Here is a 16933-nt window from a genome sequence, read left to right on the forward strand (position 1 = left end):
AAATGGCATGGCTTTTATACTCTTTTCCTTCCATTCAAGAATACTGAGTCCCTACAAGGAGTATCTGTACTCCCAACTCTCTCATGTGTGACTCCACACAAAACCTCTTTCCATCCCCACATCTTCACAGAGATTGATGTTGTCCAGGGGAACCTCAATGATCCCAAAGCAACTGCATTTTTCCCTTCTCATATTACCTACTTTTTCTTGTCGCTCTTGGTTTTTGAGCCCTGCTAATCAAATAGAAATCTCAAGAAGTACCCCTGAATTGCTCCTTCAGAATCTATACCCAAATCAACACAAATATACCATTTTTCTGCTACTTATTAGCTCTTAAATGTAACTATTCTGATGCCTTTGATAACCTTAACTCCAGTCTCACCCTTTTGGCCTTCAAAACTTTAAGAAACCCTTTTTCTTGGCCCCAGCCTTGTTCTCTTTAAACCATTGTCTGTTTTGTAGCCATATTGATCTTCTAAAATACAAATTTGACATAATAACAATTTTTCATAAACTTAATGGACGATGTATCCTTTAAGATGAATTCCTAACCCATTGGAATGCTAGGTTTTATTGTGTTATTAATTTGAATTTAAACAACAACAAAAATATTTCATTGTCTCTACGTCCTTAATTGGAATTTTTTGAGACTCGTTACATTAACACTTTTTCTATTGCCTTGTCACCCAGAATGACATAGTGATCCACAAATTATTCATGCTCACTTGGCGTAGGTCCTCTCTCTAGGTATAGGCTGCTCTTTTACCCAGCAATGCCTGCCCCTTGACTAACTTCCTTCACTGGCTGAGCCCATCTGAGCTTCACAACTCAGTGGGATCACTTTATTGCTTCTTCCCTCAGGGCTTTTCTGACTCTTCCCTCCATGACCAGGAGTAGTACTGCTTTGCTGGGCACTGAGCCACTACGTCTCACAGTACTCATCAATGGTGTTGGAATTATCTACTCATGTTTCTGCCTCTGCCTTGCAAGCTCAAGAGCAGGGCATACATGTTGTGGTTCTTAGTATCCTCAACATAGAGTAGAATGTCTGGCATATAACTGGACTTAATAAACATGTGTGTAATGAATGAAAGAATGAATGTGCTGGAGAGATGACCAAGTCACATGTGAATAAGTACAACCTGTGCAAAGATCTAGAAATGACAGTGTTGAAGGGATTGATCTGACTGAATGACAACGTTAGAATAGTTTTTCGGAAGAAGTATATACTATATCACCAAGTAGAAGGGGAAAAAAGAGAACAGGAGAAACAATGGCTGAAATAAATGCACAGAGAAAAAAGTAAGACACTGGCTTAGGTGTAGTGCCCTAAAAGCTCACAATTACAATAACATCTAAAGACATTTATTTCACATTAATTCTTATGCAATATAATTCCTTTCACTGTGTTTTCCAATAGATGTTCTCAGCTTTGTAAAAGAGATTCTTAATAAATATTAAACTTGTAATCTTTTGAAGATCTCTAACTACACATTCTTGCTCTGAAAACTGTTAACATGCAGTGTGTCCTAAAGATGACATGTTGAATGTTATACCTAACCTAATGGAATGAATAATGTAGATATTTAAAACAGAGTATGCTGTTTTTACTCAATTCTTGTATCATTTTTGCCTCACACCTAGCTTACAGACTTTAACATCCAAAGAGAAATAGCACAAAACCTATTCTAAGACTCTTCATTATAAGAAGGTACATCAATTAGTCCTTCTAAATGAATATATCTTCTGTTACCACAAAAGGGTTCTCCTTTATCCATCATCACTTTGTAATCTTAGAAACACTTCCCAACTTGATGTGAGAGGTACTCAAATAAAGTTGTAAAAACAGCCTCTCCTCAATGTCTCTATTTTATTTGATTATTTTAGGGAAAAGAAAGTCCATGTAATGCCCCCTTCTCTTAATTTTTTTGGCTGACCTCCAAAGTGTAGCTGTCAGCTAGTGTTAGCTAAGTGAGTATGAGCCGTGGCCCATGGCCCATTTGCTGTCAGTCACTTGGATGAGAATATGCTCCCTGTGTTAGCATTGCTGAACATCAGGAGTAGGGATCATCAATAAAATTCTCTTCAGTCTGATGCCCAAAGACTGAGTAAGGACATCAGGAACTGTTACATAAACAGGCACCAAAACAGTCCATGGATATACTCTCTAAGTTTAGTCAGTATTTTATTTAAACACAATTAATCTTAACTTTTCATGAAAGTCTTTTATGATTAATCTCATCTGCTATCTCTTACTTGACACCCTCAACCTGTATGAGCCACATTTAACATTTGAATTGTCATTGTTTAATATGTTGCTCTGTAAATATATTCTTCACTTGTGTGTGTGTTTGTTAGCCTGTCTATGTGTGCTCTGTCTCTTCATTTACACTGTCGGATGATTAGTGATGAGATTTCTGCCTTTTATTTTATTATCTTTTTCGGTTCTTTCTGGAGTACCTCATCTACATTAATTTTCTGGATATATGCTGAATAAAAATGGAAAAACCATCCTGCTTGTAATTCACAGACACACTTAGTTTTATAAATTATCATAGCATTGTTTTTTTTCATTTGCCAAATAAAAGAACTTAAGGAAGAGAATATCACAGAAAATTTACCAGCTTATAGATTCTCCTGCTGAAATATTCTGAATCTATCATCTTTATTTGTAGCTCTAAAAACATGCATATAAGTCCATATGTATTTTTTAGCAAAAACAAGATAATACCCATATTTAGTTTCAGAAAATAATTTTTGTCATTTAATATACAATATTTTATTATTAACAATTAGGTCTTTGATTATAAAAATTTGATTAAATCTTGATAAAATAAACTTATGCCTTTCTGGATTTTCTCTCAATCAAAAAAATGTACATAGTACTGTGTCACAGAAGAATCAACTCACATTAACAAATTGAGTTGCAAAGGCACAAGAAACTAAAAACTAATATAAAAAATATATCAATCTCTAAGAGAAAAAGAAAAAAAGTTTCATCTGTGATATCTTGGAATCTGAGACAAAGTTATGTCTGCCTAGACCTCTTAAAAATAAACTAAAAACTGAAGAAAAAGGTTTTGATTCAATATATGAAGACATAGAACATCTTAACTATAATGATTTTTTCTACAAACTTCTTTTTTTGATATGAGGTTATCATAAAATCCAATGGCTGTGGCCATTTCTGTTAAGATATTTTAATATTTGTTCTAGATTTTTCATTTTCACTTATGCATTATTGTTATTATTGCTGGTGCTGCTGGTGCTGTTGTTGTTAATCGTTGCACAAAAATAGATCTTCTCTTAATAGCATATCTCATCAAGTAATGTGTGAGACACATATGCAGTGAACAGAGACCTCATTTAAATATTTCTTCTCTTTACCCTCCTCTGATGCAGCATGCTGATGCCAGATGCTTGCTGATAAAATAAAGTATATGCACTCATTAAAGTGTGTCTAAAGACACTTCACCCCTTGTGATCTCTGGTAGAAGTGAGAGATATGTTAAATCTGCTGACCCTGCTGACCATGGAATGAACCAGAGGGTAGTTCCTTGCCTGGTGCCACTGGCAAGGAGAGAACAAGGTACTGTCAGACTGCCAGTAAGCCTGGTCCGAGGGAAAAGTAAGAAATGGTAGGGTAAAGTACATATGAGCCTGGCCGGTGTGGCTCAGTGGTTGAGCATCAACCCGTGCACCAAGAGGTCACCGGTTTGATTCCCAGTCAGGGCACATGCCCAGGTTGTCGGCCTGATCCCCAGTGGGGGTATGCAGGAGGCAGCCAATCGATGTTCTCTCTCATTGATGTTTCTATCTCTCTCTCCCTTCTTCTCTCTTTAAAATCAACAAAGAAAAGAAATTTTTTTAAGTACATATAGTTTTGGGAAAAAACTAGAGGCTGAGAAGTAGAAGTTCTGTTTTAAGTCTTACAAAGAGCAATTTCTTATCACATTTTATATGTTTTAAAATCTATATTCATTTATTTTATTAATGATTATGATTCTTTTATCATTTCACAAACATCTTGGATTTTGAATTTCCTTTTCAAAAAGAAACATGATGATTAACAAATACCTGTTTTATCAAATTGGAAAATATTTGGCTACTAATTATTTAAATATTTTTCTCTCAATAATCTATCCTTAAAAATTACCAATTGCATGTGTATTAGGCCATTTGAAATTGTATGCTATCACTTAAAAGTAGGATCTGAAAGAGATAAGAGTATATATTAAACGTTCTCAGCACAAAAATGAATTTATAATTATGTGAAATTATAGGGGTATCAACTAATTCTATGGTGGTAATTATTTTGCAATATATGAGTGTATCATATTAACATACTCTATACCTTAAATTTAGTAACTTTTATATGTTAATTATTTCTTAATAAAGCTGGAAAAAATAAAGGTAGGTGCACAAATGGTAAATTAAATAGTATTTTTCAATTTTATAATTGTACTTTGGAAATTCTAACTTTTAAGAAATAATGTGTGACAATGGTGTGTTTAATAGAATGAATTTATACTCAACATTGAAATAGAATAAAATTGACAGGGTCTACAATTTTTCAGGCAACTGGATTTGGTGAAGCTTTCAAATGAATCACAAAATAGAGACAATTCATTTGATGAGTTTTGTCATGTAAAAATATTTGTCAAAGTATTGGAAGGAACTCAAAAAGACAGTGCATATGAAAATATTTGGTATGAAATAATCACACGTTTCTGAATAGAAATAAGAGTATTATGATATCTTCTATTTAGGAGCATTTTCTCTGAGCAAATGAAACATCTTAACATCTATGAAGTATTTCTTATTTTAAAAATATTATGATCTACAAAAAACAGTCAATTAGAGGTGTCAATAACTTTAAATTATTATTAATAAAAGGCAACTTTGAAAATGCTTGAAGATTTTATATAGAAAACTTGAAAAAATCACTTTTTTGCTTATATATATAGCAATGACATGCTGTGACAGACATAGTTAAGAGAACTGGTTAGAGTATATGAAATATTTACTAAAATTGTTTTCATCTTAATTATTGATATTCAATAGTTAACATAGTCTTTAAAAATTGCTTTATTGTACTTAGATATATATTTTCAGAAAGGGTTTTAGTTGTGAGGCGATTTTTTTATTTATTTAGAACTATTTTATAGGATATTCAATAAGGAAATAATTCAAATTTATGTAATTTTAACTATTTTCAACATTCTCTGTTACTCGTATAATTGCATGGGTTGAGCAAAGTACATGGGCATTCTCACTCATGTGAAGCATCAGGGGATTCTCCCTCCCCCAGTGAATACTCTCTGCTGCCTCCTCCCGTTTCCACCGGGATACTACCACTCCCAGCGGGTGAGACCAGAGAACCGCAGCCTTCTGCCTTAAACTCTATCTGAGCTGAGCCCTCTGGAACTGCAGATTTTCATGACTTTAGACTCACCGTGAAAAAAAATTATCCAAATTTTGGGGAAAATAGTTGATACCTTATGGTAGGGAATTAAGCAATGGAGGCAAGATTAAATCCTGAAGACATACACTAGGTAACTGCCTACTAGACATTGTAAATCTGAGCTATGGCCGTGAGCATCGATTTGTCTTTCGTTTAATATTTGAAGGAAAACTTGAAGTATCCAGGAAAATGGTAATGTGGCGGGATCTGTGAGAACACAACCACTTTTTAAATTGGCAAATATTGTCTTTGTTATTTAAAAAAAAAAGCTTTTAATACTTAATTCTGACCAACAGACCACGCTGACATACACTGTCTTCTTTTGTATTGAATATAGCTGAGAAAATCCTAAATGGTATATATGTGAAGTAAAGTAAATAATTTCAAAATTGTGAAATAAGCCAGTCAGAGAAAGACAAACATCACAGGATCTCACTTATATGTGGAATCTAATGAACAAAATAAACTGAGAAACAAAATAGAACTGAGGAATGGAAACATGAAACAAACGGAAGAATCTCAGAGGGAAGCAGGGAGGGGAGCTAGAGGATTAACCAAAGGACATATATGCATGAATGCATAGCCCACAGACACAGACATCAGTGAGGTGAAGGCCTGGGGTGGGGTGGGAACAGCGTGGAAGGGGGAAATGGGGGGGGGGGAGTCTGTAATACTGTCAACAGTAAAGATAAACAAAAAATGAACAATAAAAGCATAAAATAGTCAACCATCTTAATCAAGCAGGGGTTATCGATAAAAAATTCAGATATGGCTTATTTAAGATTGTTTTCCCCCTTCATTCTTTGAATGCATCAGCTTTCTTCCACTATCTGAGTATCGGCTTTAGCTTTCCGTGCATGCTGCCTCACTCTGGAGTAGAGAAGACCACTGAACTGCTGGATAGTTTCTAAATGTACCCTCCTTCATCCCAACAACCTTAAAATCGTTGTTGTTGTTGTTGTTTTGTTTTTTTGTTTTCCAGGATAATTTTTGGAACATCCTGAGCCAAAGACAGAAGGAACAAAACATAAAGAATGTAAAGTCAACCATGAAGTGTCAGAAAAAGAGCAAAGTGCGCCATAAGCAGAGTTTTTCCATTCCCTGGGAAATCCACTAAATTGTCAACCAGATGGTGAGAGAAAGGACAAAACTGGGATTCTGTGCCCGAAGTTTAGATACTGTCGAAGCCTCTTATTTAATGTTGTGAGCCCTGTCCTCAGCAGTCTTGAGAGGGTTATACAGGCATTATGAGAGATTTCCTGACAGAAACCCTCAAATGATTTCAGGGATAGTTGAAAATAGTTGGCACTTTGTTACCCCGAAGGTGGCCTGCAGTGGGCTTCCAGCCTCTCAGAGTAGATTTGTAATCTTCATGGCTGTGGGTCATGTCCAGGGGTGTGTGTATTGGAGAGGAGTGGGGTTATCTCTACAGATGGGCTGAGGGCAGTCCAGAGAAGCCTGCTTATCTGACTGCTGTTACACTGTTCCGGGATTTTCTAAGCCACCAAGGACTCAGGGAGAACAGGGTGAATTTAAATCAATGTTCAGAGAGGAACTAGTGGTTACGACACTGGAGACGGTCTAGATCCAAAGGGGTCTCAATTTACCTATTGGGTGACTCACCTTAGCAGGGACCCAGGGGAACTGAAGGGCCATGGGTTCAAACCCCCATTTGCTGATGTTAGGGAGGCTTCTATGTGTCTCAGAGAAGTTAAATTACTCCCAGGAGAAAGAGAAGCCAGAAGCCTAGATATAAATCAATATTTATCTAAAAAAAAAAGACCTTATTTCTACAGTAGAAATGAATGACTCGCCTTGAATTATATGATTGTTTTTTTTCTTTCTATTGGTATAAAAAGGGTTTGGTGAGTTCCATTGATTTCAGGTACAGAAAAAGTGTTAAACCTTTGCCTAAGATTTATACGCCGTATGGCTTTTAAAGTCCCACTCACTGAAGAGCACTTGTCTGTGGGGCACCGTGATGAGATATAAAGTATTAAAATTTTTGGATTTTGCTTCATGTAATGGTAAAAAGAAAAATGTAGAGAAGTGTACAAGGATGTTCACTGCACAATTCATTACAATACAGAAAAAATGTTAACAACTTAAATATATATGACATAGTCACTCAAAGTTATGTCTCATAAACTTATTTAGTGCAATAAAAATTATAACAATATAATATTCATTACATAAGCAGAATATAAAAATGTTGCTTATACTTTTTGTATGCTTAAACTATTTTAAGATTTAAAAATTAGATATACTGTATGATCATATTTTTTCAAAAATAAAAGATGTATAAGGTGTGTATTCCCTAAGATATTTTATTTATTTATTGATAACAAAATCTGGTATAATGTGTGGTTTCTGTGACCCTGGATTCTGCATGTAAAACACATTTCAAAAGTTGCTTTTATAAAGGAAATTGTTTAATACAAATTTACTAAATTCCAGAATAATTCCCAGATTTGTACAGGTAAATTTTATAATTATATTCTCCTTTCTGAGTTCACTCAGTATACCTTATCTATTTTACTCAGTCTGGCATTGAGCCATACACAGTGGATTGTCCACTACTTAACTTGGTCAAATAAAATCCGTTTTTCTCCTCTTCTCAACTGCAGGCTCCTGGGGAGCAGAGAGCAAAGTCTGGAACAAAAGATTTGAGTTTTTGAGCTGTCTGTCTTTTCTCCAGCTTCAAACTAGGTCTAACATTATGAATCACATAGTAAGTAATTAATGCTAAGGATTTGTATTTAAAATATATATATTTGCAATTGTTTTCTACTTGCCTCTAATTCCATGTAATTCAGGGTCAGATTTCCTAAAAATATTTCCATTGACTTAGAAGTGAATGTCATAAAGATACTGATGTGACTTTTCAGACATGCAATGGAGTGCTCCCCGGACGGTGCCAAGGTCCCCACTAGCCTATCATCTTTTTCAACCCCTTATTCTGGAACATTTTCTGTGAGGTCCTCCAATTAAGTCATTCTGCACCTCAGATAAAAGATAGCATTTTTAATAACTTTTCTTTTTCTATTACAGTTTGCATTCAACTCTTTTTTATATTGGTTTCAGGTGTGCAGCCCAGCGGCCAGACATTCATGTATGTTACAAAGTGTTCCCTCTGATAATTCAAGTGCCCACCTGGCACCTCTGATAGTTATTTTAGTATTGTTAACTGTATCCCCTATTCTTTCTCGGACAGCCCATGTCTATTCTGTAACTACCAGCCAGCACTTAATCCCATTATCTTTTGCCCCATCCCCTGCAACCCACCACCCCGGCCTCATCAGTTTGTTCTCTGTATCTATAAGTCTGTTTCTATTTTGATTGTTCATTATTTTGTTCTTTAGATTCCACACGTAAGTGATATCCCATGATATTTGTCTTTGTCAGGCTTATTCCACTTAGCATAATACCCTCTAGGACGTCCATCCATGCTGTCACAAACCATAAGATTTTATTCTTTTTTTATAGCCAATTTTTATTCCATTGTATATATGTACCACAGCCTTTTTTCACTTATCTATTAATAGGTTCTTGGGTTGCCTCCATATCTTGACTATTGTAAATAACGCTGAAATGAATATGGGGCTGCATATATTCTTTCAAATTAATGTTTTGGTTTTCGCTGGATATATACCCCAAAATTACACTGCTGGGTCATAAGGCAGTTTCATTTTTAATTTTTGGAGGAAACTCCACACCGTGTTCCATACTGTCTGCACCAGTCTGCATTCCCACCAATAGTGCAGTAGAGTGTGAAGGGGGAATTTTTTAGTGTTTTTCTGTTTTCATTTTTGTTTTTGTTATTGTTTTTATATGAGAACGAAGTTACTCTGGATTTCAATGTACAATCAGTTTCTATAAATATTGTTCACTGATTAAAGGCTCCATGGTTGAAAACTCCTGTTTACTTCCAGGGCTGTGTGTGGTTTGGGTAGAAGGAAAGTCTCCTTCCAGACTGTCTACTGGCATGTCCCTCTAGAAACAGAAGACTATTTTGGAAGAATAAAATCACTCTTTTCATCTACCCATCTAACTAGCTGTCATTACCCCCCCCCTCCTCTGAACCATTTGAGAGGAAGTTTAAAACTACTTCCTTTTATCTCCTAAACACTTTAGTTTTATATTTTTAAGAATAAAAGCATTCTCTTGCATCTCTTATTATAACAAAAAGACAAATATAAAAATTAGGAAATTAACATTGATTAAAAGTTATCATCTAATCTACTATATATATGTTGTGGCAGAAATTTGGTGGGCAGGAAGAGACAGACTGCACACACTTGGAGGATTAGAAAATGACTGTTTAATGTGCACCGGTGCTGGCCCAGTGGAGTCACCTCCAAAGGCTGAGCCCCGAGCCCGGTTCCAGCCGCCTTTTATACATGATAATCTTCTGGGTATTTGGGGGCTTTCTAGTTCTGCTATAATTTAGTTGTTAGACGGATATAAGGGGATTACAAAAGCCAGGGGCGGGTCTGCACTGCCTAAGGGGCTGCACCTGGAATGCCTTCTCATAGATATATATTCAAATTTTATTAATTTCCCCAACCATATCCTTTAGAGTAAGTATGCATGTATACATGCATGTATGTATGTATTATTGGTCTAGAGTCCAGTCTAAGACATTGCATTTAGTGTCACATAATTTAGTCATCTTTAATGTGAACTAGTTCTGTGTCTTTCAAGACTTTGATATTTTTAAGAAAAAAATTTCATGTATAAAGAAGTATTTACTCTGGCATTACATATTCTCTTTAATAAAGTATATTATGTTACTCCCATGAATTCTATGAAGAGGCCTCAGTTATCATTTCAGAAGGTAAAAAATCATGGACTTGAGTTTAAAATTTTCTGGTGTGATCTTCTAGATTCATTATAATCTGCCCTTCAGAGAGTGGGACCAATCTGAATTTCCATATGAACACACAATGTTTACAGTCAATACTTTGATAACTTAAGGATGGTGGTGCATAGAAAAAGTAGGGCAAGAAGAGAAAAAGAAGACTAACAGGTGGGGGAGGGGGTTAAGAGGAAGAGGAGCAGGAGGAAGAGAAAAAAAAGAGAAGAATTAGTGTGGTTTTCTTGAGAATACCTCAGACAGGGTTCTCATACTAACTCATCTGAGACTTAACCTTTGAAGACCTTTCCACTGTTGAAGATATATTCAGCAAACAATTGTAAGTTCTTCCCTTTCCCTCCAAATAAGTAAGTTAGTAAATTACAATCCTTCAAGTCTTCCCTAAATACTGCAGGAAGGAACATTTCTCTTGGGTAGCGAATTTAATTATTCCAGGAGTGCTTGTTGCTACAGTATTTCACGGCAAATGCAAGTGCTCTAGAGATTTACAAACCTGCTTGGGGAGGGGGAATCTGGTGAGGGTGCCTTGGTCACTTTTCACAAGTTTTGTGGAATACTAATGATACTAATACTACAGCTGTTCTTTGAAATGTAAAGTCCTCGTGCAACAATACCAGGTAAAAAGGGTTTAAGAAACACTGACACTTATAAAGACCCCAGTGGTATATTAGAAAATATTGCTGTGTATATTATTAAAGTACATATAATAAAAAAAGAATGTTGGCATTCTGCAAGCCACTGGAAATCATGGCAAAACAGCTTAACAAACCAAATTGGTTCAATTCATTTCTGTGGCACAGTTCTTTCTTTCTTTTATTTTATTTTATTTTATTTTTTATTTTTTTATTTTTTTATCCTCACCCGAGGATATTTTTCCATTTTTTTGTACAGATAGAGTGGGAGGGAGAGAGAGGAAGGGAGAGAGAGAGAGAAACATCGACGTGAAAGGGACACATCGAGTGGCTGCCACCCTCACGACCAACCAGGGCCGGGGACAAACTGCAACCGAAGTACGTGCCCTTAGCGGGAACCGAACCCGGGTCTCTCCGGACCGCAGGCCGACGCTCTAACCGCTGAGCCAAACTGGCCAGGGCTCTTTTATTTTATTTTTTAAAATTTTTTTCCTTTATTGATTTTAGAGAGAGAGAAAGTGAGAGAGAGATAAAAACATCGATGAGAGAGAACATTGATTGGCTGCCTCCTGTGTGCCCCCCACTGGGGATCAGGCCTACAACCTGGGCATGTGCCCTGACTGGGAATCGAACTGGCAACCTCTTGGTGCATGGGTCAGTGTTCAACCACTGAGCCACACCGGCTGGACCAGTTCTTTATTTTTTACAAAAGAAAACTAAAACATTCTTTGACTGTTGGGACAACAGAAAAAACAAAATCTCTTTAATAATTTAAAGATTAGTTATAAAATCATTTTAATTTTGTTCTCTTTTGCTTTCTCTCATTACCCTATAAATCTCTTAGTCAGGGTCAAGATCAGGTCAGTAATTCAATTCTCTATCTCAAAGATTAAACATTTTTCAATAATTATTGAGAAAACTTAATTTTATTCTGAGAGTGGTTCTGAAAAAAAGATTTTCCTTCTTGCTCTGCTTATATCTTTTAACTGTTTTAGGATTACTTAGTGAATAGTTATTTTGTTAATATATGCTATTCCTCAGCTGAGTATCTCTTGAGAACTGCACTTAAGATGCAGTAATTATTTCTGTTATTTTTATGTAAATTAGTAAAATACATATTTAGTGTTACCAACATAGTGCTGTGGGCAATTAAAAAGACAAACATTGTGATAGCTGTATTTTGAAAACATTTTTTAAAATTCTGCACTGTTTACAATGTTCCTCTGTATTCACAGTGTCCCTGATGTGCGACTATAAAATATTGGCTCATACCTCCTTAAGAATAGCTTTGTGAATCCCACTGGTGGATATAATGACCTCTTTTACCTTGTCAAAAGGGCAAACTTGTCAAGCTCACAGTAGTCAATACTCCGAAGAGCATCCCTTCAGCCCAGAAACTTGGACCGAGCGGGGACTCCGGAACGCAGGTGCTGAGATGTGCAGATCTGACAGAGACAAATAGTTCCACGACTCACCAGCTGATCAAGGACGAAGGGACACTCTGCCTCTGAAGCTGAAGCCCACTTAGATTCCTCCTGTATCCCTTAATGATGTGAGCAGACTTAATTCTTTGAAGTGCCTGATTTAAGGAGCCCAAGAGCAAAGGAAGCCTTTTGCTTGATCTGATCCCTGTTATTAAAAGAAGCAGATGAGATAAAACACTTTCTATTTTTATCTATTGATATATTTTGAGGTCAGTGTTTGAGTCTGTTCATCTATATTTTACCCTCTGTCCTCATTTCAAAGTTTTGTTTTTTAGCTTCTGATTAAGAGTGTCAATTAATTTGTGGATGTATCCTTTAGCTGATTACAGATAACTTTTTCAAATGTGAAAAATAGTTTGTCTTATTTCAATTGACTTAAAATCATTCATTTTGTACTCCAATATAATTAAGGATCCCAACTGAAAATCTCAGAAAATTACTGAAATAGATTAATCTGTTTTGATATCCTTTCCAAAGTTAAGTATGCAAATAACAAATCTGGATCTTATTCTTCCCCAAACATAGCCCTTCCACTTAATGTCTCTAAAAAAAAATTTTAACCCAAAAAAAGTATTTTCTTTTTTTCCTTTTCTACCCAGATTCACTGTGTGCCACCCAAGTTCTAGATATCAGTGATTAAAATGCTACCCCACACTGTATAACTCCATTTACCTTCCGAATATTTTTGTAGCTTCCCGGGGCGAGAGAGTGTTGTGCTGATGATCCTGCCTTTGATCTGCAGCCCCTGCTTGATCATCCTGGCGATGGATCTTCCTGTGCCATGAGGCTCTGGGCTTCCTGGGGCATCCATGGAAGTGCAGCCTTCAAGCCTCCTCTTCAAACACTTCACTCCCAGGCACTCGAGTGAAGGCCCGACCTTTCCTGGAGATTGTGGAGAGATGGGGAGATTGACAACACGAACATGCTAATGGCATCATGATGTTAGGCACGTTAGACACCATGTTCTAAACTACTGCAGTCATAGCCCCGTACTTCGCTGAAATTCATTCCTCACTCCCTCATGTTTCTCATGACCCCGGCCTGTCTCAAACAACTATTCGTGTGTAATCTAGAAATATTTATGGATCGTTTTTTACTTAGCTCCAGGCTACCCATTTCCACAAAGGTCTCAACGACTAACCCAACCGGCGTATATACCATTATCATTAATGAACAATGGCTTATTTTTTTAAAATAAGACTACTTTTTTGTTGTTGTTGTTACAGAGAAAGGTAAAAATGTTAAATATAAAGAGATTAAAAAGTAAACATTTACCACACTTTGCTGCATATGGTCAGAGATCATGATTACTGATAGTAATGTGGTTATAGATGTGTTTACCTTTCACTATGGACTTTGTATTTAGGTTAGATATGATTGAAGTTAAGCCTTAAAAAAGAAAAAGAAATCGGCGGTGTTTTTTAAAACCTTCCCTTTGACTTCCAGCCTGAAGGACAGTGGCATTCCCAGCATTGTCACTGAGCTTGCATTCATTTGCAGCGACAGTATAACCACCAGCAGCAGTATTGATATCCGCCCTCTGAGTACAGCAAAACTGGACCCTTACCTTTGGGAGGCTTTGAGACTGTCAAGCAAATACATTTCAAATAAATGCTATGGGACAAGCTATAGATTCAGGAAGCAAAACTGTCTCCTTGAGATGAAGACAATCAACCCAGATGATCTGCTTTAAATGATACCTGATTTCCCTTTTACTCCTCTTCGTGTTTAATTCTGCTGTTGTATCCCAGAACATCTTATATATTCCACGGAAAGCTGACTGTTGTTACTACAACTGACTCTTTTCACATCTTAGATAGGACATTATAAAGCAGTGACTACTGACAAATCACCTGTAGTGTGTAGGCTTTCTTTATGGAACCCCTCATTCATTTTTACCATAAAGCTTAAGTCATATCCTCACACTGTGATCCTGTCCATGGTTTCCTATAGCCAGGTCTTAAGAGTTGGAGCTGATAGCTCAAATGTAACTTTATATATCAACCAGCTGGAATACAATGTATTACAGTAATAGCTTCCATTACTCCACTTAATCTTCAGCTTTTAGTTAAAATGTCCAGAAATTAATTTTATTTCAAAATTTAAAGTCTACTAGATAGATTCATAAAGCCGAACGGGGAAAATTACTTAGTCTCTAGGAGTCTCAGTTTCTTCCTCTATAAAACTGGACTAGTAAAGAAGGTTTTAAGGACTGCTGTATATGCGAAATCACAACATATACAACATCATAGCAAGGTTTACTAACTCAGTTGCCCCCATAAGCCAGGTTGGTCACATAAATTAGTAAATCTGGACAGGTGGAACAGAGTAGGAATTTGCAAGAGTTTTTAGAACTGCAACAGACAAAGGTATTCAAACATAAAATTTGCCAGCCACACAAAACCTTAAGGAAGAGAATCTGGTCACGATTTTCTTGTAACTTAGAAGAGTATTTAGTATGCAGGAGGTTCAAAATGTTAGTTCTCTCTTTCATTTCCATTTTCCTTCTACCTACTCTTCTTACATATTTGTAACCCCAGGCTTGAGTGGTAATCAAAGTGAAAATAAAGATGACTAAAGCTTTTTCTAGGCTCTTAAAGATCACTGAACTCTTAGGAAGACATGTAGCAAGTAAAATAGAACCAGCGAGAGCAATGATGGAAATTGAAGAGTAGAAGAATCTGCCACTCCAAAATACAACTGTAGGAGTTTGGGACATGTCATCCAAAAATATGTTGTTTTGGAATGTTCGTTGTTTTGAGCTTTAGGTCCTTGAAAAAACAGTATCTGCAGGAAGAGGCTTCTTCTGAACTCTTATCTGCCTGAAGGCAGATAGTCCAGAAGGAACTCAGAAGCCATAAATGCCTTCCCTGGGAGTTTCATCAACCAGGGAAGATTGACTCTTCACAGAAGAGGAGACTAAAAGTCAACATCACACCCAGACAAACTTGGCCACAAACAATCACACTTCCCATCTATTCTTCTAAAGTCCATTCATCTTTCTTAAAAACCCTTTTCTCTCCCCTAAGAGACCTACATCCCTTTGCCTCTTTCCCTGTTAAGTTGGTATTTAATCCTGAATTCTAAAGCCACATCTTTGAATGACTCATTTTTCCCTGGGTGTCTCCCATGTATGTATGCTTTTATTAATCTGTATGTAACACGGGGGTCTCAGCTAAGAACTCAGAAGGGCAGAGGGAAATTAATTTTTCTCTCCAACAAAATATAAGCCAATGTCTATATACAATGAAATCACCAAAGTGTTTACTTCTCGGGATGTACAGAGAGGATTTCATAGGTAAACTGGCATTTGAGCTGGCTCTTGCAGAAAAATAAGGTAGCTGATGAAATAAAGGGGTGTCAAGAGCATTCAAAATAACCACAATCATTTGTACAAAAATACAAAAGTTGAATATACATTGCAGCAATTCACTACCTTAGGGTCTTGTATTCAACTAATTAGACAACCATAGAATGCATTCTGCAAGGCCACAAGTGATCCCAATAAACGCTTACCTGGAATCTTCAACTATTCAGCAGTACTATGAGCTCCTTATTTCTTTACCAAAGATTTATTCTCTGTACCTAATACCATTTGAATGGATGTTTCATTACATTATATATTAAATAAAAAACTTAAATTCAGCATATTTTAATAGATTTCAACAATATAATAATTTGGGGGCAATCATTTAAGGTTAGCCTATAATTATTATCGGCATTCCTTATCTTCTTCCTTATGACAGAGGCCACCATCGTTCAATGTTTGTTGTTTTATTCTTTTCACTCCCTAATGCTCCACTGCTTTGTGTCAAGACCTTATTACCCCTCATCTGGATTGTTGTCATATCTTGCTACATGCAGCCTCTTAGCCCCATCAATCTACTTAGAATTAATCTTTCTAGTCTTGATCTTAATACTTCTCTGCTCAACAACCTTCAGTGATACCTCATTAACTACCAAATAATACAAATAATTACAAAACAAATGCTGATTATTCAGCGCGGATCAAATAGTGTTGGCAGATGAACCAGAATAAGCTTGAATAAGATATAGGGGAAGCAGAACACGCAGGGTTGATTTGGAGTAACAGTTACCTTCTGGATTTAAATCACAGTTCAAAGTCACTTTTGTATGACTTTGTGTTCGCTACCTAACATTTCCCAATCTTGATTTCTACGACTAATTAACCATGTGTTTTTAAAAGTTGGTGTGAAGGGTTGTTGTGACAACTAGAGATAATTTAGGACATATCCAGTATTTGTAGTAAGGAATAGAACTGAACCTGGCTAAGCCATCAAGTTCTAGCAGCATAAATATAACTTTCAGACAAATATTCCAGAAGAGACGAGGAGATCCAGAGTATTCCAGGAGAACGCCTCTGGGAGGTAAACAGGGCATCAGGAGAGATTGGCAGCAGGTAATAGGAGGATAAGAAAGTCAGGGAATCAGTACCAGGTGGATATCCTGTGAGGTA

Source organism: Molossus molossus, unplaced genomic scaffold (assembly GCF_014108415.1).
Source record: "Molossus molossus isolate mMolMol1 unplaced genomic scaffold, mMolMol1.p scaffold_m16_p_8, whole genome shotgun sequence".
Taxonomy (NCBI): domain Eukaryota; kingdom Metazoa; phylum Chordata; class Mammalia; order Chiroptera; family Molossidae; genus Molossus; species Molossus molossus.